Source organism: Rattus norvegicus, chromosome 2 (genome assembly GCF_036323735.1).
Source record: "Rattus norvegicus strain BN/NHsdMcwi chromosome 2, GRCr8, whole genome shotgun sequence".
In the NCBI taxonomy this organism is placed as follows: Eukaryota; Metazoa; Chordata; class Mammalia; order Rodentia; family Muridae; genus Rattus; species Rattus norvegicus.
The window spans coordinates 182873755-182896435 of record NC_086020.1 but is presented as its reverse complement, the minus strand read 5'-3'; the positions used below and the strand labels follow the sequence as shown (position 1 = coordinate 182896435).

Below are 22681 nucleotides of genomic sequence, written 5' to 3'. Positions count from 1 at the left end.
TTTATATCTCTCAAAACAATGGACTCAATTCCCCAATAAAAAGACACAGATTAACGGACTGGATATGTAGAGAGGGCCCAGCATTTTGCTGCCTACAAGAAACACACCTCAGAGAAAAAGACAGATACTACCTCAGAGTAAAAGCCTGGAAAACCACTTTCCAATCAATTGGTCTGAAGGAGCAAGCTGGAGTATCCATTCTAATATAGAATAAAATCGACTTTTGAAAAAAGAAAGTTTCATAGATATGAGAAACAAAATTATAAAAACAAGGTTTTGAGAAATACATCTGGTGGTCAGGATGCCTATGACAAACTTGTGACTTTTCTGAGAGATACATCTGACATCAGGATGTCCAAGTAATATGAAATAAGTTTTGCTGATCAAGATTCTGACTAAGTTAATTAACACAAAACAAAACAAAATAAAAAAAAAAACTGTTCTCAGAAAGAGCCTCCCACCCCTTCCTGTGGTGAATCCAGAGAACAATAAGAACTTCAAGTCTCTGAAGAAAGAAATTGAAGAAGACCTCAGAAGATGGAAAGATCTCCCATGCTCACGGATTGGCAGGATTAATATAGTAAAAATGGCCATTTTACCAAGAGCAAGCTACAGATTCAATGCAATCCTCATCAAAATACCAATCCAATTTTTCAGAGAGTTAGAGAGAATGCTCTGCAAATTCATCTGGAATAACAAAAAACCCAGGATAGCTAAAACTATCCTCAAGAAGAAAAGGACTTGAGGGGAAATCTCTATCCCTGAACTCAAGCAGTATTACAGAGCAATAGTGATAAAAACTGCATGGTATTGGAACAGAGACAGACAGATAGACCAGTGGAATAGAATTGAAGACCCAGAAATGAACCCAACCACCTATGGTCACTTAAATTTGACAAACGAGCCAAAACCATACAATGGAAAAAAGATAGCATTTTCAGCAAATGGTGCTGGTTCAACTGGAGGTCAACATGTAGAAGAATAGAGATTGATCCATGCTTATCACCCTGTACAAAGCTTAAGTCCAAGTAGATCAAGGACCTCCACATCAAACCAGATACACTCAATCTAATAGAGGAAAAAGTGGGGAAGCATCTCGAACACGTGGGCACTGGAAAAAATTTCCTGAACAAAACACCAATGTCTTATGCTCTAAGATCAAGATTCGACAAATGGGATCTCATAAAACTGCAAAGCTTCTGTAAGGCAAAGGACACTGTGGTTAGGACAAAACGGCACCCAACAGATTGGGAAAGGATCTTTACCAATCCTACAACAGATAGAGGCCTTATATCGAAAATATACAAAGAACTCAAGAAGTTAGACTGCAGGGAGACAAATAACCCTATTAAAAATGGGGTTCAGAGCTAAACAAAGTAATCACAGCTGAGGAATACCGAATGGTTGAGAAACATCTAAAGAAATGTTCAACATCTTTAGTCATAAGGGAAATGCAAATCAAAACAACCCTGAGATTTCACTTCACACCAGTGAGAATGGCTAAGATCAAAAACTCAGGTGACAGCAAATGCTGGTGAGGATGTGGAGAAAGAGGAACACTCCTCCATTGTTGGTGGGATTGCAGACTGGTACATCCATTCTGAAAATCAGTCTGGAGGTTCCTCAGAAAATTGGACATTGAACTACCTGAGGACCCAGTTATATCTCTGTTGGGGATCCAAAAGATGCCCCAACATATAACAAAGTCACATGCTCCACTACGTTCATAGCAGCCTTATTTATAATAGCCAGAAGCTGGAAAGAACCCAGATGCCCTTCAACAGAAGAATGGATACAGAATATGTGGTATATCTACACAATGGAATATTACTCAGCTATCAAAAACAATGACTTTATGAAATTCATAGGCAAATGGATGGTATTGGAAAATATCTTCCTGAGTGAGGTAACCCAATCACAGAAAAACACACATGGTATGCACTCATTGATGAGTGGCTATTAGCCCAAATGCTTGAATTACCCTAGATGCACCGAATACATGAAACTCAAGTAGGATGACCAAAATGGGAATGTTTCACTCATTCCTTAAAAGGGGAACAAGAGTACCCTTGGCATGGAATAGGGAGGCAAATTTAGAACAGAGGCAGAAGGAACACCCTTTCAGAGCCTGCCCTACATGTGGCCCATACATATACAGCCATCCAATTCGATAAGATGGATGAAGCAAAAAAGTGCTGGCCAACAGGAACCGCATGTAGATCTCTCCTGAGAGGCACAGCCAGAATACAGCAAATTTTAGTGAGATTGCTTTAAATTTCTCTCCATTTTATTTAATGTTGCCTACTGATTTAATGTGCACTGCTTTTAAAAGAACTCATAAGACTAATAAAGTTATGAAGTGTGAGAATTTAGTTCAACAGTAGGGAACTTGCCCAGCATGTTGAGGTCCCGGATTCTACCTCCTGCTAAACACACAGATGCAACTATCCTGCCTGTATATGTGGATTGATTACAGAAAAAAATTGCCTGGAGACCAAGCAGAGGATGCCAGAGGCACACTGAACATTTGCATTGATTGTTCTCTGGGGCATTCTTTAATGGGGTCGCTGAGTCAGGGTGTGTGGTACTCATGACTAATCCTTCCTGGGAGAAAGAGATAGGATAGGAGGATGAAGGCTAGCCTGGAGTGCAGAAAGATGTTACAACAGTAACAAACTGAGAATGTATACATATAAGGAGATGAAGGGAGCATGAGAAAGATCTCCTGCATTTGCCAGAGGAAATAATCATATCAAACAAATTTTGGGGTGGGAAGATATGCATTGATTTTCCTTCCATCTTTTTCTGCTGTGGTTGAGCTCTGTGTACAGCCCAGGCTACAGGACACCTATTCCTCTTCCTCTGTCTCTGCACTGATAGTGCCCACTTGCTGCACGGTATCTATGTACATTCCATACATATAACATACTTTTACATTATATATTTTTCATACCCTTTCCCATTCTTAGTATTGTGCCTAATGAATTAAGAAGTTAAACATTTAAATTCCAGACCTCAGGGGGAGTGGTAGGAACATCTCTGTGTTATTTTTAGATCAGCTTGCTCTATAGAGTGAGTTCAAAACAGCCCAGGCTATATAAAGATACTATGTTACAAATGAGAGAGAGAGAGAGAGAGAGAGAGAGAGAGAGAGAGAGAGAGAGAGAGAATATCAACCTGAAATCGGTCTGTGGTTATATGTGGAGTGATTAATGTTTTAGTTCACAATTGTCCTGTGATTGTCAGAGGAAATTGCTTGTATACAAGAAGGTCATTGTGAACAATGATTCAAAATTCTGCCTAGAAGTGATGAAAATCTCTGTTTTCTCTATATGCAGAAAAGGTGTATATTCTGAGGGGCCTGCATTGGAAAATTTATAAAGTTGGACGCATGGGTATTTGATAGGTGTGTCTGTCACATATATGTTGATTCTCTCTCTCCAAAACAAAAACAAACTCACAAATTCCACATGAATATCCACACCCTTATATATAACTCCCCAAAAGATCAACTCTGAATCTAAAGTTAGAGGTGTCCTTCTGAAAATTATAGTCAAGAGGTAGAAGCAGAAGGACCTAAACTGAAGTGGTGGCATGGAATACACGGTGAGTAAGGCTGCCATGGGAAACTAGTTTATTTGAATTGGTGTCATTCTTCTTAAGCAAATCAATATCTAAAAAACAAAACAAAAACAGCCAACCAAATATTAAATAAAAGAAATAACAAAAACAGATTGATCAATTATTACAACAGTTGAGCAGGCCCATCATCATCAAGGAGAATGTGCACATGATTCATAGTAAAGTCAAGGGATCTCCAGCTTTACTACACATGCTGGCCTGTCTTATATTAACTAACAACACAAACTAGAGGTATCTGATTGAAGGGAACCTTAATTGAGAAAATGCCTCCAGGAAATCCAGCTGCAAGGCATTTTCTATATTGACTGATGGGGGAGGGCCAGACCATTGTTCATGGTGTGTTCCCTGTTCTGGTAGTCTTGGGTTCCATAAGAGAGCAAGCTGAGCATGCGAGGAGAAGCAAGGCAATAAGTAACATTTCTCCGTGTCTTCTGCATCAGTTCCTGCTTCCTGCATGAATTCTAGTCCTGATTTCCTTCAGGGATTAACAGCAATGTGAACGTGTAGGCTGATTAAATTCTTTCAGGTCATAGTGTTTCTCACAGCAATACAAGTCCTTTCAATGACACAAAACAACAGGGAAATGAAAATCACAAGTTAATCATCTATCAAAATTATCCTTAAAATCTGTCAGAACCAGTCACTGGTGACCCTGTGGAGAAATGAAGTTTTCTGTTGTCTGGTCTGGAAAAAGTCTGAGTTGACAAAATTACTTTTTTGGCAGTCCCTCCAACCTGAATAATTCAGGATGCTCTGGCCCAAATATTTCCACTCCTAGGATATCTGCAACATAAATGAATAAATAAAAAAGCAAGGAGGACCCTCCCCTGTGTGTCCCTCACACTTACCACACCACTGAAATACAATCAAGCCAGGTGCCTGTGAGCAGAAGCCTCTATTTGCTGCCAACTTAATGAATGTGTTCCTTACTTCAAGGATGGAGAAAGGCCCGCCCCACAACTCAGCCTGTGTGAATCTCACACCCCAGTGTAGAGAAGAATCCCAACATACAGGAGTCCATTGATGTTTCATTTATACATTATTCAAACACCAGACAAAAATAATAAATGTGATGGCAATGAAAACAGTGTTTGCTACAGTTGTGGGTGTCCACCAGCAAGACCCCAGAATCCTACAGGACACAAGCTTATTTCCCTTCAAATACAAACTGTTGAGAGGTCAGGAATTTTTTATAAAGTCATAGAGCTGTACCCTTAGGAAGACACTTAGTTCCTCATCTTGTTTACCTGTTCATACATTACAGCCTACAATTACATCTTTTAGGTGAAAAGCTAGAAGAGTAGAATGTGGGCCCATGTTTACTGTTTTAAAAATTATATCAAATGTTAATTCTATTTTGTTAAACTTAGTTTAACTTGAGAGATTTTAAACCTGGCAGGCTGCCTACCAATATTCATTTCTCCCTCAGTTCCCATAGATGCTATACCACAGTCTCGCCTCCTAGTATACATCAAACCCCTGTGGCTTTCTACCTGCCCCATCCTTTTCTATCATCAGTGGATCCTAAAGACCTTCCCTTTGTGTTCTCCCTCTCCCCACTTGTTGCTTTGTCCCACCACACAACCACAGCTCCCATTCCTGCTTATTTCAAAGGTCACTACTGCCAGGGCTACATGTAGGGCGATGTTGGATCCATAGAAATCCTTCTACTTCTCCAAACACAAACCATGAGTCCCATCCCCAGCTCTGTAGAACAAAACTCGCTGCAGTCTCCATTTCCCTGCTATATTAGATGAGATCACATGGATCACAAAGATCTCCAACCTTACCTCCTCCTACTGACCCCATGATCACAGTCTCTGTTGCCAGCAGGCATAGGCTGGAAACATTCAAGCAGAGCAGGCCATGAGAACAGGTGCATACAAAGTTCTCTACAGTGCACCAGAAAGCCACCACACCCTCCTAAAATCCAGGAAGCAGAGAGAAAGAACAAAATACTCATCCTGGAGATACAAAAGCAGATCTCATCACCCAGACCTATAATTTTCACAGCCTCAGGCACATCGATGTCAGCGTCAAGAGCACAACCAATAACATCCAGGACAGCATGTACCCCTTGGAACCCAGCAACCCTACCATAGCTGACACTGAATATTCCAACATAGCTAAAGAATGGGACAAGACCTTAGACCAGCCTTATGAAAATGATAGAGGCCCTTAAAGAAAAATCAGAGACTTTCTAGAATTAAGTGAAAAATGGATATACATCATTCCCAAATTTATGTGACACAGTGAGTGTAGATATAAGTGGAAAGTTCATAGCAATAAGTGACTAATTAAAAAGTGGAGAGATATACTAGAAACATAAGAGCACTCCTGAAAGCTCTAGATAGAAATGTGAAAAAAACTAAAACAAACAAACAACCAAAAACCGGGAAGAAATCCAAAGGAGTAGGCAGAAAGAAGTAGTGAAACTTAAGGTTGAAGTCAATAAAGTCGAAACAGTACAAATTATCAATAAAACAACTGTCTCTGAGGAAGAAATCCACTCCCCAAAGAGTACAAAGGACAGACCCATGGCTCCAGCTGCATATGTAGCAGAGGATGGTCTTGTTGATTACCAATCAGAGAAGAAGCCCTTGGTTCTGTCAAGGCTGGACTCCAACAGGACAGGGGAATGTAAGGAGCAGGTCGGACAGGGGGATGATTGGGGAAGGGGAACACCCTCATAGAAGAAAGAGAAGGGGGATTGGAGAGGGGGGCCTACATCTGGGAAACTGGGAAAGGGAATAACAAATAAAAATATTCAATAAAAATAAGAGTAATTTAAAAAAACAAGTAGAGAGGCTGAGATTACAAATGTTAGAAATTAAAAATATAGGAATCCTAGTTACCATGAATTGGTCATTACACATTATGCATTCTGCATACCCCCCCCACATACATGCTGAACAATCAGGGAGACATTAGGAAGGGAAGCATTCCAGAGAGAATGAAGGGGGACAAGAGAGGGGTACGGAGGCTGAATATTGTGAAAACACATCACAGACACATAAAAAAGTAAAATAAAACAAAGACTTGGTTCTTTGAGAAAATCAGCAAGATCAGCAATTCCTTATCCAAATTAACTAAACGTTGGAGAAATCCAGATAATCCCTTGGACATATTTAAAAGCCTGCACTCCACTAAAGTGAAATCTCTAAAAGATAGGATTAAATTCCTCAATAGGTCCCACTTACCACAGTAAAATCAGGATCGTGGGGGAAGGGGAGGGGGAGGGGGACAGGAAACCAGGAAGGTGAATAACATTTGAAATGTAATTAAAGAAATATAACTAATACAAAATTTTTAAAAAGGAAAAACAAAAGACTTATATCCCCTAGTGAAATAGAACCTGCCATTATAAATCACTTCTCCACAAGAAAAAAAAAAAATCTCAGGTTAAGATGACTTTAGGACAGAATTCTACCAGAATATCAAAGAGGAGCTAACATCAGTACTCCTCAAATGAGTTCACAAAATGGAAGTAGAGGAAACAATTGACAATGCATTCTAGAGGGCCACAGTTACCTAGATACTCAAATCACACAATGACCCAGAAAACCAAGATTACAAACCTATTTCATTTATGAACACAGATGCAAAAACAAGCAGTAGAGTATTTGCAAACCAAATCCAAACCACATCAAGAGAATTATTTACGAGTATAAAGAAAATTTCATCCCGGAGATGCAGAGATGGTTCTACAGACAAAATTAAATACATGCAATCTACCATATAAAGGAACTGAAAGAAATAGCCACATGACGATCTAATTACATGTGGACAAGCCTTTGACAAAAAACAGCACCCTGTGATAACTAACACAAGTCCTAGAGAGATTAGGGATACAACGGACAGAGGAATGGATACAGAAAATGTGGTACATCTACACAATGGAATATTACTCAGCTATCAAAAACAACGACTTTATGAAATTCGTACGCAAATGGTTGGAACTGGAAAATATCATCCTGAGTGAGCTAACCCAATCACAGAAAGACATACATGGTATGCACTCATTGATAAATGGCTATTAGCCCAAATGCTTGAATTACCCTAGATCCCTAGAACAAACGAAACTCAAGACGGATGATCAAAATGTGAATGCTTCACTCCTTCTTTAAATGAGGAAAAAGAATACCCTTGGCTGGGAACGGAGAGGCAAAGATTAAAACAGAGACTGAAGGAACACCCATTCAGAGCCTGCCCCACAGGTGGCCCATACATATACAGCCACCCAATTGGACAAGATGGATGAAGCAAAGAAGTGCAGACCGACAGGAGCTGGATGTAGATCGCTCCTGAGAGACACAGCCAGAATACAGCAAATACAGAGGCGAATGCCAGCAGCAAACCACTGAACTGAGAATAGGTCCCCCGTTGAAGGAATCAGAGAAAGAACTGGAAGAGCTTGAAGGGGCTCGAGACCCCAAAAGTACAACAATGTCAAGCAACCAGAGCTTCCAGGGACTAAGCCACTACCTAAAGACTATACATGGACTGACCCTGGACTCTGACCCCATAGGTAGCAATGAATATCCTAGTAAGAGCACCAGTGGAAGGGGAAGCCCTGGGTCCTGCTAAGACAGAACCCCCAGTGAACTAGACTATGGGGGGAGGGCGGCAATGGGGGGAGGGTTTGTAGGGGAACACCCATAAGGAAGGGGAGGGGGGAGGGGGATGTTTGCCCGGAAACCGGGAAAGGGAATAACACTTGAAATGTATATAAGAACTACTCAAGTTAATTAAAAAAAAAAAAAAGAACTGAAAGAAATAGCCACATGTCGATCTAATTACATGTAGACAAGCCTTTGACAAAAATCATCACCCCGTGATAACTACAAGTCCTAGAGAGATTAGGGATACAAGGGACATAGCTAAAAATAAGAGCACACTTTAGACCATAACCATAAACAGCATCAGGTTAAATGGTGAGATTCAAAAAAATCCCAGTAAAATCAAAATGAAGTCAAGATTTTCGACTTTCTCCATATTTATTTAATATAATACTTGATGTCTTATGTAGAACAGTAAGAAAAGTGAAGGAGACTAAGGGGACACAATTTGGAAAGGAAGAAATTAAAATGTTGTTTGCAGATGATAAAAGAGTAGCAATGAATAGCCTAGTAAGAGCACCAGTGGAAGGGGAAGCCCTTGGTCCTGCCAGGACTGAACCCCCAGTGAATGTGATTGTTGGGGGGAGGGTGGTAATGGGGGGAGAATGGGGAGGGGAACACCTATAAAAAAGGGGAGGGGAAGGTGTTAGGTGGATGTTGGCCCTGAAAACAGGAAGGGGAATAACAATCGAAATGTAAATAAGCAATACTCAAGTTAATAAAGATGGGGGGGGGAGAAACATTGCTGACCCTAAAACTCTACTGGAGAATTCCTACAGCTAAAAAACAGTTTCAGAAAAGGAGCTGGATACAACATTAACTACAAATAAAGAAACTTAGCAGTCCCCTTTTAGAGAAAAGACAAACAGCCTGAGAAAGAAATAGCCTCAGACACAATAGAATATCTCTAATTAACTGTGACCAAACAAATGAAGGACTTACATGGTCAAAGCTTCAAGTCTTTGAAGAGACAAATTGAAGAACATCTCAGATGAAAAGATCTCCCACATTCATGAATCAGTAGGATTAACACAGCAAAACTGGCCACCTTGCCACAACAATCTGCAGATTCCATGCAATTTCTCACTAAATACAATGTTATAGTTCAAATAAGTTGAAAGCACAGTTCTCACCTTCCTAAGAAAACAGGAGAAAACCCAGGGAAGATAAAACAAATGTGAACAATAAAGAATTACAGGAGCTCTCACCTTCCATATTTTGAGGTACAGAGCTATAGTAATAGAAACAGCATGGCAAAGTCGTTTATTATTATTTCATAGTAGCCTTTCCTTTTCTGAGAGACAAAAAGGGAGGATCCATGTGAGAGAGAAATTAAGAAGGAAGTAAAAGTAGGGAAGTGGAGCTGTATTCTTTTTTTTAATATTTTATTTATTCATTTATTATATATGAGTACACTGTAGCTGTCTTCAGACATACCAGAAGAGGGCATCAGATCTCATTACAGATGGTTGTTAGCCACCATGTGGATGCTGGGATTTGAACTCAGGACCTTTGGAAGAGCAGTCGGTGCTCTTAACCACTGAGCCATCTCTCCAGCTCATGGAGCTCTATTCTTATTACATAGATCATCTATGTCTAATTAAAATGAAAAAAGAAATATTGGCCAATGACGATTTGAGAACATTCATAATGAGACTATAATGTTTCTAAGTAACACCCTCTGAGTTAGTTTTAGTGTAATATGACTAGGGACAGTCATATTCATTTATATTAGCAGTAACTATGTATAAGGACACATTTTAAAATACCTGACAAGATAAAAGTACAGAAGCTGGCTCCTGATTTTCTTGGCTGTTTCTTCCAACTGTGATGAAAACCTAGTCTCCCTCCTTTCAATATTCATTGTCTCAGTCACTGTTTTGGAAAATTAGTTCATTTCATATTTAGGGTGTTGATTCTGCATATGTATGTGTGCAATACTTGGATGTGTGTTACCTGTAGAAATAAGAAGGGAGTGATAGATTCCATGAGGCTGGCATCCAGACGGAATTCAGGAGCTTTTTTTTTTTTTAATTTTACTAGAAAGAAAACCTGTGTTCTCCTGAATAGCATCAAATATTCCTAACTACAGCAACATATGTGCTTAGTTCTGATTCCACATCTTCTGTTACTCTCAGCAGAAGCTCATTTGGCATGGAAACATGACAAATGAATTCTGAGAGTTCTGAAGCACCCCAAAGAGGGAGCACAATTTCCTCTTTTAGGTGCATATCTAAACACTTGGTGTTTCTGATACAGAAGTCTCTTCTCCTGCCCCATCTTTTCTTCGTTTAGCCACATTCAGTTGTATCAATGCACTCCTGTAACTATTTGTAATATTGACCTGTTTGGGTGTCAAGGGAAGTATGTTATCAGTTCCTCTATTGAAATGTTTACAGGAATAACCATGAGAGCATTGGAACTTGCTTAGATAGCTTGCTTAGCACAACAACAAAAGCCCAGGCACCGAGATCAAGAATTAATAAGTGGGACTTCATGGAACTGAAATGATTCTATGAGAGATTTTCACAGTGTTAATAGGACAAGATGGCAGCTTATTGAAATGCAAACGTTTCACCAACCCAACTTTTGAGAGCAGACTAATTTACAAAATATATAAACATCTCAAGAATAGACACTATCAAACCAAATAAACCAACTAAAAATAGGGTACAGATCTGAATAGAAAATTCTGAACAGAGGAATCTGAAATATCTAAGAAGCATTTAAGCAAATGTTTAACATCCTTGGTTCTCAGAAAAATGCAAATCAGAATGACTCTAAAAATCCATCTGATACTTCTCCGAATGGCTAAGTTCAAAAACACAAGTGAGAGCTCATGCAGTTAAGGCTATGGAGTAAGAGCTGGTAGAAATGGTAACATGCACAGACACTATGACAATCACTATGACCGTTTGTCAGATAACTGGGAATCCATCTCCAGGACATATAGCCAAAGGACATTCTATCCTATCACAAGGTCATTTGCTTAAATATGTTCATAGCTGTTTTAATCATAATACCTAGAAACTGGAAACCTACATGACACTCAAAAGAAGGATGGATAGGGAAAATAGCACATTTACTCAATAGAGCATTACAAGGTTGGTATAAAAATAACATCATGAATTTTGCAGGCAAATGGATTGAAATATACTTTTGCCTTACTGAGGTAATCCAGTCCCAGAAATTCACACAGAAATGAATTCACTTGAAATTGGTTATTAGCTGTAATGCAAAGAACAATCATACAACAGACCCATGGGATCAATACGAAGAGCACTCAAGTGTGGAATGCAGGGACCTCTCCAGGGAGGGACAACAGAATAGATTCCCTGGGGACAGTGGGCAGGTGGAGATGGATAAAGCAAAGATGTGGGAACATTATGGAAGCAGAGAGTACTGGGAGAGATCAGTGGAATTTAGAATCATTTCAGGGGTGAGGAAAGAAATCCAGTGCAATAGAAACTCCCTGGAATCTACAAGAGCAATCCTAGCAAAGACCCTTAGTAGGGATTTGAAGCCTGAAGTGGCCATCTTCTGTAACTAGGCCTGGCATCCAGTGGACGGAATTGGAACACCAATGCAGCTACTCAAACTTCAACCTAGAGTCTATTCCATATAAATGCTGTCCTAGGATAATGATCACACAGAAATTGTGAGTGTGGATACCAAGTGACTGGTACAACCTGAGCCCATGCCTCAAGCAGGAGCCCATACCTACCTGGCAGTGCCTGCAGGGCCAGGACCCAGAGGATGGATAATCCAGAGATGTTAGGTAGAATCAAATACAACTGGGGAAAAAGTCAATGGAGCTGTGCCTAATGACCCTCTGCTATACTTGTAGAAAGGAGTCTAGCATAACTGTCACCAGAGAGTTTTCATCCAGCAATAGATTGGAGTAAAGGAAGAAACCTAAAACCAACTATTATGCAGAAGTCAGAGAATCCTGCAAAAGAGGGGGAAGAAGGAGTGTAGAAGGCAGAAGTGTCAAGGACACCACAAGCTCAGGACTCAAACAATCAACTGATGTAACCTAGTCCCATGGAGCTCATGAAGCCTTAACATAAAATCAGGGAGCCTCAATGGGTTTAGACATGCCCTGTGTATATATTTTATAGTTGAGTAGCTTGGTGTTCTGGTGGGATTCCTAACAATGGGAAGACAGCCTGTCTCTACTGTGGATTGCTGTGTATATGTTCTGATTTCTCAAGAGTGCCTCTATTCAGGTGTAGTCAGGTAAAATCTTAATTAGTCAGAAAAGGCTACAGGCTGTGATTGGGGAGTGGGAGGAGGGAGCAGAGCTGAAGTTTCAGAGAAGGGAGAGACAGAGGTAGATAGAGGGGGAGATGAGACAGGATATTGAGAGAAATGTTTATCCAGAACCACATGGCCTGAAAGAGCCCCAAGTTGCTTTTGAAGGGCAGTAGAGTAATGTAGGGTACATTTGCCCCATTTGGGTATGCAGCTTGTATTTATATCAATTGAGTTTTCAGTTCTTTGTTTGTGTTTTATCGGAGTTGAGGATTTACTGAAATAAATCTGGCTGATAAATTACAAGACTCTGTACATTTGATTCTATGGGGTTATGAGGACTTATTCCAGCAGCAGCCCTCTTTCTCCAGGCTGGCCTGAGAAGATCTGCGCATTTCTGAACCCTTCTATCCATGGGAACCAAGGGGGCAGAAAAGATCACTGTTGTTGGCAGCAGGATATAGCATGGACCGTTTTTTATAATCACCAGGTATGTGTCTCTCACAGTTTTGCCTGCTTTTTGACCTCTTTCATCCTACTGGTTTGCAGTGTCCCACCTCAGTATGATGGCATGTGCCAGGCTTAATGTAACCTGTCCTGTTTGGTTGACATCCTTGGGAAGCCTGCTCTCTTTTGGAAGGAACCAAAGGAGTTGATGTGAAAGAGGGAATATTGGGGTTGGGGTGGTATATGGAGGAAATGAGGGAGGAGAAACTCTTGCTAAGGTGTAATAAATAAGAGAAAACAATCAATAAATATGAAAATACCATAGGAAATGAATTCATGTTCAAGACTCAGGAGACTCCTAAACAAGATTTGTGGAGGCTCCACAGTAATTCTAGAAACTTCACTTTGTGATGCTAGGATCTTACCCCTTCGGAGCAAGGAAGAGAGGGCACTGAACAAGGGATTCGAGAGTGTGCTCAACCTGAGTTCCAGATTGGGAAGATTTTGTTTGATCCATTTTTTTCCTAAAACACTTACAAGGAGCCTGACACCTCTACCACAAAAAAGGAAACTGTTACAGCATACTTGATCATAATTGTCTTACTTCCTGAAAAAAAAAACAACAAGCAAACAAACAAACAAAAGCTTTGACTAGCCACCAGAAAGCCGGTTGCCAGTCTGTACAAGTACCTGTGACCCCATATAATCAAATCTTCACCAGCTTGTAATTTATTAGCCAGATTTATAACAGTAAATCCTCAACCCCAAAATGCGTACACAAAGAAATCAAAACTCCATTGATATAAATAAAATTTTTAGTTGTGAAGTGGCTCAGCTTTGGGAGACAACTTTCATCCCTCTGGTTGTAATACAGATAAACCCTTAGTATCCACCATTAGTTCCAAACACGGAAGGTAAAGTTAGTTTGTAGAAAGAAGCATCAGCGTGAATGGAAAGTGAAAAATCAGAGAGGTATTAGACAGAAAAGGATGTACCCAACTTTGACAAGAAGATATAGGAAGGGAAGCTATTCAAGAAGTCAGTGCTATGAGTAAAGGATAGAGAGTCCAGTTTTAATGGGACAATGGTACAGAGAGAGGTTGAAGAGAGTACAAGAGAGACACAGGTAAAGACAGAACAAATCAGAGAGTGAGGTGGAGACAGAAGATTAGAACTGATTTCCAAAGTTAGTATGAGAACAAATGAGCAGTTCACAGGAAGCTGAGAAAAGCCAAAATGAATCAGTTACAGTGGAGGGAAGTTTGAAGCCAGAACAAATGAAATCAGGCAGCCAGAGATCAGAAATCACTAGAAAGTGGTGAGCTTATTCAGCCATAAATATCAGAAGCTGAGAACATTCTCAGCCTAGTTTCATTGGACAGAGGCTAGAACCTTCCAGGACTAGTCCTATGTCAGCAGACCAAGGCAAAAAGTCTCAAAGATGACAATTAATATGTGTAAATAAAAGTGACTTTTACAGGAAAGTATTTGACTGCTGCCTGGTCTGAAACCTCTAGAGGTAAGTATGGTTAAAGCCTATTCAGTTTAGATACCAGTTTCTAGAGACTGTGAAAGACATCACCAGATTCTCCTCTTTCTAGGAGTGTGGACGTGTGCCAGCCACAACTTGTGTCTGTGTAGTGTCTCTGTGTCTCTCTCTGTGTCTCTCTCTGTCTCCTCTTCTCTTCTCTCTCTCTCTCTCTCTCTCTCTCTCTCTCTCTCTCTCTCTCCCTCTCTCTCTCTCTCTCTCTCTCTCTCTCTCTCTCTCTCTCTCTCTCTCTCTCTCTCTCCCCTCTCTCCTGCTTTGTCTACCTCTCTCTTGAGCTTTCTATGTACATTTGTCTGTTTTTTAAATATTTCCCATTATTCTTATTTAGTTATTTATTTTTAAATTCCAGATTTTATTCCAGTCCTGATCCACCCTCCTATCCAGGGTTCCACATCCCATAACTCCCAGCCCTCCATTATTCCACACCCTCCAATCTCCACAAAGTTGTCCCCATCTCATCCACTCTACCAGAACTCTAACCTTCCTGGGGCCTCCAGTCTCTTGAGGGTTATGTTTGTTTTCTGTGAATGAACCCAGACTCAGGGGTCCCGTACTGTACACGAGTTGGAGGCCTCATCTCAGCTAGTGTTTACTGCCTGGTTGTTGATCCAGTGTCTACTAGATCTCGGGGGTAGAAGCTAATTGAGTGTGCTGGTCCTCGTACAATCAGTTTGGATTTTTATATTAACTAGTTGCATTCTTTGGTATGAGGATAATTACTACCATTATCACCTGTCTTCCTACTGTGTGGTACAAAATCCTTTTGTTTCTGGCAGATCTCTAGTAAATCACTCCTCCCATTCACTGCCCTACAAATACTTCACCCCTATCTTACCGTGTGACAGAGATTTCATTAGCAAAGCCCATGATTCATGGCCAGGGGGTCACACTTCCACCCTACAGGAGCCTACTCCTGAGAGCTAAGAAAGGAACAATTTAGAGCATCTTTCCTACAAAGGGGTGGTTGCACAGTGATCATCTACCATCATCTCCAATGTTAGATATCTATCTGGGGATCCTCTTATTGAGGCCCCCAAAACACCAGATACAGAGTCGCTGATGTTCATAGTTTTCAATATGTCTAATGTAGGAATAAATACTGAAAATCAATTGATTGATTTATCTAGTATTGAGAGATAAAGAAACTTGGAGCAAGATATACAGGAGAGCGAGGAGCTGCAGAAGTGATTGAATCAATGAATATTTTTCTGTGTCTTCTCTGTCATGGATTCTTCCTAAGACATGACAAAGTAGATAGATGAGAGACCTAGATAGAATTTTACATGTCACTTTACATAAATGCAAACATCACGAACTTCAATAGTTGATATCTGTTCAATATGCGCTGCAGCCCTTGGCAAACAGAATACTCTCTCCCTTCTCAGGACCAACAAAGCAAGCACTGCAGTCCAAGTCTGAAGAAGTCAGAATTCACCTGTAGAGGATGTAGACTATGAAGTACTAATGAGGTGAATCCTGATAGTTAAAGTGATTGAACTGAAAACCAATTACGATATTCCTAAATGACACCCTTAAGTAAATCTTGGAAAGGATTTTTAAGTAGGAATACTTCAGAGGGAATTACAACCCCCGCAAACAAATTTGGGGGAGTCACCACAAGGTCTGTGGGTCTTATTGGAATACATGATAGAAGAAAGCCACTATCAGAGGTTTGGGGCTCTGCTTTATGCCCACCATAGAAGAGTTCTTCCACCTGCTCTCCCTTTTGTGAACACTCAGACTTCTAACAAGTTCAGATCCTGTCTCTGATGATGTTTGTGGAAGGAATTATTGTAATACCAGCACAAGTGTACATAGTAGCTCTGCAAAAAATTCCATTCATTTATGGAAGATTGACCATAGTTCCCGAAGTACACTGGTCACGGCTACTCATATTCCAATCTGGACTAACTCTGGAATTAACTCAAATCAAAAACTAGTTTGCATACATAACTTTTAATTTTTTTCATAAGTTGAAATACATATAGCTGGTTCAAATAGAGACTCGCTAGAAAAACATGCCTTTAATCTGAAAGCTGAGTCAGAAACTTACCCACCTTTAATCCAGATTTTGGAACTACAGGACTGGGCCACACCTTCTGCTGGAAGCCTATATAAGCACTTGGAAGAAGGAAGCCTTCTGTCTTTGCCTGAGTGCTTTCATCTTACTAGCAGTCCATTTCCTCACCAGCATTAGAGCCCACTTCTTCAGAATTCTATTATATATTGAAGAAGAAGACCTGATACTTCAAACCTTGTTGACTAGGTAAGTACTGGCTTTAGCCATTGTTGGGTAGCTGGACCTCACCCTTAAATTTTTCTCATATATCCAGTTTCTATTCATACAGACAAACTTATTCTGTACATCCTCTAGAGGTCTCTGACTAACATAACAAATTTGAAATCAGAATGTAGAACATTTTTGAAACCCATTGATAGGTTGGCATTACAACTGTTTTGTTTTATGAAAATAGAGCCAGGATAGATTTGTTAGAGCTAGGTATTGTGTGGGTTGGAGGGTTGCACTTTCAGGCCCATCCTGAAGTATCCTTTCCCCCAGGGTTACCAGCCATTGTATAGAATATAGTTTATTATATGGTTTAGATGTAGTTTATTTTTAATATAGATAGTACAGATAGATGATAGATCAGTAGGTAGATGGATACACAAATACTTTTATATACATACATATGAGGAGACTGTGTGAGTCAGAGAGGGAGGAAGACAAAAAGAGAGAGAAAAAGAAACAGAGTTTCCAGCCAGGAACACATGGAGAAAGAGGGGGAATGGGGAAAGGGGGAAAGAGATAGAGAAAGGGGTTAAAGAATCAGGGAGATTAGGAGTAGGAGAATGCGAGAGTAGGAAGGGGGCTAGCAGCCTTTTTATAGTGAGTCATGTGTATCTGTCTTTTGCCAGGTTATTGTTAGGTGGAGCCTAGGAGGAATGCTAAAATTCCATCATTATGAATTAATTTAAAATTAGAGGAATAATTTGATAGAGACTATGGTGGAACAGGAATAGGTTCATCATGATCTTTAACTACTTCTTGCTGACTTTGGGATGATATGTGTCTGGGAAACCAATGAAAATGTGGATGTTGTTGATCCAGTCTTAGGAGAGTTGACTGTTTCCTTGCTATCAAGGGTCTGTGGAACCATCTATAGGTACTAGGAGCAGGTCCATTGAAGAGTCTGTATCTGTGAAAGTAGATTGGAGCATGTAGCTTGCTCCTCTAGAATTGTCATGAATATTGATTATGAGTAAATTCTTGAACCTGACAAGATTTTGAAAATTATGTGTGGGAGGCTGGGGTGTGGAGGTGGATTTAATAGTAATAGTAGTAGATTATATATAGTATAGAATAAAATTAAGTGTGTTTGGGAGAAAAGAATTTTTCTTAGCTGTACATTTGAAACCCTTAGTTCTTGTTGGTTTGGATGAGGAACATTCCAATCCCAGGGAACAGGTGAGGAATCTCACCCTGTAGAATAGGTTACAATGGGAATTAGGCTCTTATTGACAGGTTACTTATGCAGATGCAGTCTAATTGGTTTGTGGGATGTAGGTCTTATTGTGTTTCTTGGAGCTTATATGATTACAGAAGAGATAGATAGATTTGTTAACAGGGTGAGTAGAAATTAAGATGAATTTAGGGATGACAAAACCTTTCCAGGAACAGAAAGAAGCAAGAAGGGCTTTTACTTCTGTCTGGGAGACTGAATGTATATAAATTTAGTATAATGGGAAATATTTTTAGGAATGTATTGAAAAGAAAATTTAAGGACCTTGAATATTTGACAACATTTTGAAGATAATTGATCATATAGTTTAGCATGAGTATATCTGAATATGCGTATCCATTGTCCTGAAGCCTGTGACTCACGCAAGCCTTTCTGAAATCTGGTAGTCTTAACTAGTTAATGAATGACTACTGAGGTAATGAGGTGGTAGATTACCTTGGCTAAGGAAGTAGACGTATGTTTTCTAGTTGTAGTTAGCTTAGCTACAAATGCCGTCAGAAAGTTGAATAACATTAATTTTAATCTAGATGTCATTAATTAAAATGTCAGAGGTTGGTCAATAGTCTACTACCTAGACAGTTTTCCCAGGTCCCTGTGGTCTCCATCACAACTCTGTCAGAGTTAGTGTGGTCATTAGGCCCAGAAGAGGAGAAGATTTTTCCTGTGGAGTAGGAACTTTGGAAAAAATGACTCATCCTGTCCTAGGCAATATGAGACATTTAACTCTCTTGTATCCTCAGTTTGACAGAAGCGTAGGCTAATATCTGGCAGCAGCAAGGCAACTGAGCACTGTTTCTCAGTGGTTCTCATACCACAATCTAGGCAGTCTTGTGAGGATGCCTATTTCTTCTCAGAGACCTTGGTGGGTGCGGGTGGGGCAGCTGTAACTGCTATGCATGGGATTCTCTGTCCTAATAACTTTAAACATGTAAGGTTACATTTGGCAGATTTCTGAAAAGATTGATAGTGAATATCTATTAAGCATATGAGTTATGCAATCATTAATGCTGTGATCTTCAAGTTTTTACTGCTGTAAATCTTTAAATTAATATTAAATAAAGATTTCCCAAGTCAGGATAGAAATTACAGATTCTAAGGCTGTTCTAATGTAAGGAAGCAGTGTTTAAGTAAGTGCCTATAGCAAATATGGTAGATGGCCATTGTCATTAACTAAGATGGCACTGAAGCTACAACCAGTCATATGATCTGCCTTAGCTAAGACGGTGCTGAAACAATAGCATAGGAAAACTTTACCTGCCCACAACAAAGATGGCAGTCACTCAGCGGACTGCCCTTAATGAAGATAGTGCTGAAGCTACACCTCTGTCTGAAGGAAAGTCACAGCTTTGTTATATCTTGAAATTGGCAGAAATGGCTGTGTATCAGCAAAAAAATAAATAGATAAATAAATAAATAAATAAATGAAAAGAGAAAAACACAAAGAGATAAATGGGCATGTGTTCTTTGAGGGATAAGTGGTCTTTCCTTTCCCTGTGGTCATTCATCCTCTATTGCTGAATGCAGAGCAGACTGTTTGACCTGTTCTCAGAGCAGCTCAGCTGTCACATCTGGCTTAGAGCTGCTAAAGACTTTCTAGTGTTTTTATAGTAAAAATACCAATTATTATCTGTATTTATTGTCATCTCTGAGGCTTTCTCCCTCTACCTGTCGACCTAGGCTTAGAGCTTGAAGCTTCTAGACTCTTAGTCTATTCTAGGCCTAGAGAAAATTTAGCCTCTGAAACTTATAGGTGAATAAGTCACTCCTATTTAGTTTTTTCTGAGGTCTGGATGGGTAGTATAAAACTCTTCTCCATTGTACCTGATTCAATCTGAATTATTTCAGTTTTTCCTGAGCTGCTCTTCTTTGCCTCATACTAACTTTCACCAACTGTTGTACTCTTCTGACTCCTTTCTTGTTCTCTGAATCATTCTGTCTTTCCCTGTGTCTCCATTTCTCTCTCTTCAACCTGCCTCTGAAAAACTCTCCTGGAAGAATTGCGTCCCCTCTCACTTTTCTCTCTGTACTGGTTTCTTTTCCTTCATTATTTATTTAATTTTTTACATCCCAAATGTTACCCCATTCCAGTTTATCCTTGCAGAGTTCTTCACCACTCCCTTCCCCCAAATAACAGATAGGAGCCTATCTGACAAAACTCATAGCAGGGTCTTTATTTTCTTTTCTAGCTCAGGCACCCACACCCCTCTCACCACCCCAATGCACCACAGTCATGAAACATCATTTTGGTGGTGAAGGAGTACCAAATGTCTTCCTGTTTAGACTACTGTGGACTTAAGTAACCTATAAAGCTGGAGGGGATGACTTTTAACAGTTTTTGGCTTAAGTTGAAGTAGATAAATCCAGTTCATCTACAGACTCTTTTGGTAGAAAAACACACCTTTAATCTGAGTCTAGAAGATACACCATTAACTGGGCCCTACTTCTATTGCAGGCCTATAAAAGTACATAGAAGAAGGAAGCTGTGAGTCTGCCTGCTTGCTCTCATTTTACTAGCAAGCTCATTTCTTCACTGGTATCGGAACCTACTTCTGCAGGATTCTTTTTAATTCTGAAGAGGACCTGAGACTTCAAACCTTATGGAATAAGTAAGTATTGACATTAGCCAACTTTATATTAGTTTGACTTCTGCCTACAGATTTTTCTCATACAACCACTTTCTATTTATATAGAGAAATTTATCCCTTATGTTTAGTAGAGGACCCTGATTAGTACAACACAGTTGAAATGATAGTGTTTACACATTTCCAAACAGTTCCAAAGTTGGATACAATAGTCAAAACCAGTTAACATTGACCTAAGATTCAATAAACATACACAGAGGTATACAGAACCACCGTAGGTTTGGGTGGGGTTAGTGGAGACTGAGAGAGACACGAACACAGAAAGACAGAGACATACAGACACAAACAAACAAGGAGGGAGAGAGAGAGAGAGAGAGAGAGAGAGAGAGAGAGGGAGAGAGAGGGAGAGGGGGGAGAGAGAGAGAAGAGAGAGATAGAGAGAGAGACAGAGAGATATTTAACAGTCATAGTGGTCTGTTTTATCTTTGGTAGAACAAATATGAAAACCTACAGAACCTACATAGAAATAGACATTTCCAAGTATATAAAAGGGGAAATTTAGCAGAAAATGAAAATAAAATCTAAATCTATCTATCTAAATCTATCTAAATTGTATCTATAATTGTATCTTACATAGGAACGAGTAAATTCTATTACATTCTTTCAGATCAACTTTAACCTCCAAACTACCTCCAGAAGACATGTCAGGGGACCTGGAAGCCAAGATCTGTGGCTACACACATATCAGTGTTCAGAGATTCTGCTACAAGTGGACCTTTAGCAACTTTTCATTTTGCATGGATGGAATTCGGGAAAATATTACAAGCCCAGTGTTCTCATTAGAGGGCAATGAAGAAGTACAATGGTGTTTGAGAATATTCCCAAATGGTGTTGATGAAGAAAGCAAAGATTACCTGTCTGTTTCCGAGGGTTTGCACTGTTGTCCAAAGAGCCCAGTTTTGGCAAAGGTGCAGTTCTGGATCATAAATGCCCAAGGAGAGAAACATCAAATCAAAGAGATCCCAAATATTTTAAGCTTTAGTCCAAAACAACAATGGGGATTGAGAAAGTTCATCCTTTGAGATTTCCTCCTCTCCCTTAGGCATTGGCTTCTCCCTGAAGACCAACTCATCCTGTGTTGTAAGGTGTCCGTAGTAGGACCCTCCTTTAGCAGGCCTGGACATAACATGACACCTGCAAACAAGGATCCAAGGCAGAAGTTGGCTGATGACATAGGAGAGCTGTGGGAAAATTCCCTCTTCACAGACTGCAGCTTGGTGGTAGCTGGCCAGGAATTCAGAGCTCACAAGGCCATTCTAGCAGCTCGCTCTCCAGTTTTCAGAGCCATGTTTGAACATGAAATGCTGGAGAGCCTAACAAACCACGTGGAGATCCATGACATTCACCTGCAAGTCTTTAAGGAAATGATGGCCTTCATTTACACAGGGAAGGCACCACACCTTCACAGCCACTCAATGGCCACTGGTTTGTTGGCAGCTGCTGATAAATATGATCTGCAGGACTTGAAGGTCATTTGTGAGGATTCCCTGTGCAGGAACCTCTGTGTGAAGTATGCTATACCAACTCTGATCCTGGCTGACCTCCACAGCACAGAGCACCTGAAGACTAGGGTCATGGATTTCATTATACTTCATGCTTCTGAAGTCTCTAAGACCTTGGAGTGGAAGTCAATGGTGGAGTCACACCCCCACTTGGTGGAGGAAGCATTTCTCTCCCTGGCTTCTATACAGTGTTTTTCCTCAGAGCCTTCACTCAAACACCTAATGATATTTTAGGAGCTTGACAGATATGACCGACACCTGGCTTCTAACAGCTACAACTAGTGTTTTTAACAATGACTTCTGTTTAGATTACACTTTTGCTGGAACATTTACAGTGAATCTGGGGCAAGGTAGCATGATGGCTATGGATTTCATACAGCTGTAATATTTCAAAATGGTGTGTAGGGAAAGGGCAGCACTAGGGTCTTGGACATTCTACCTGACATCTATCCTGTTGATGTTGTCTTATTCTTGTCTGATGCTTGGAACTGGGATTCAACTGGCC

The 22681-nt window shown here is 40.1% G+C and overlaps 1 pseudogene; it reads left to right on the top strand.

Moving 5' to 3' along the window:
- The first annotated feature begins 21315 nt into the window (after positions 1-21315).
- Tdpoz1-ps7 (TD and POZ domain containing 1, pseudogene 7) lies at positions 21316-22410 on the top strand (annotated as a pseudogene).
- Positions 22411-22681: the final 271 nt, after the last annotated feature.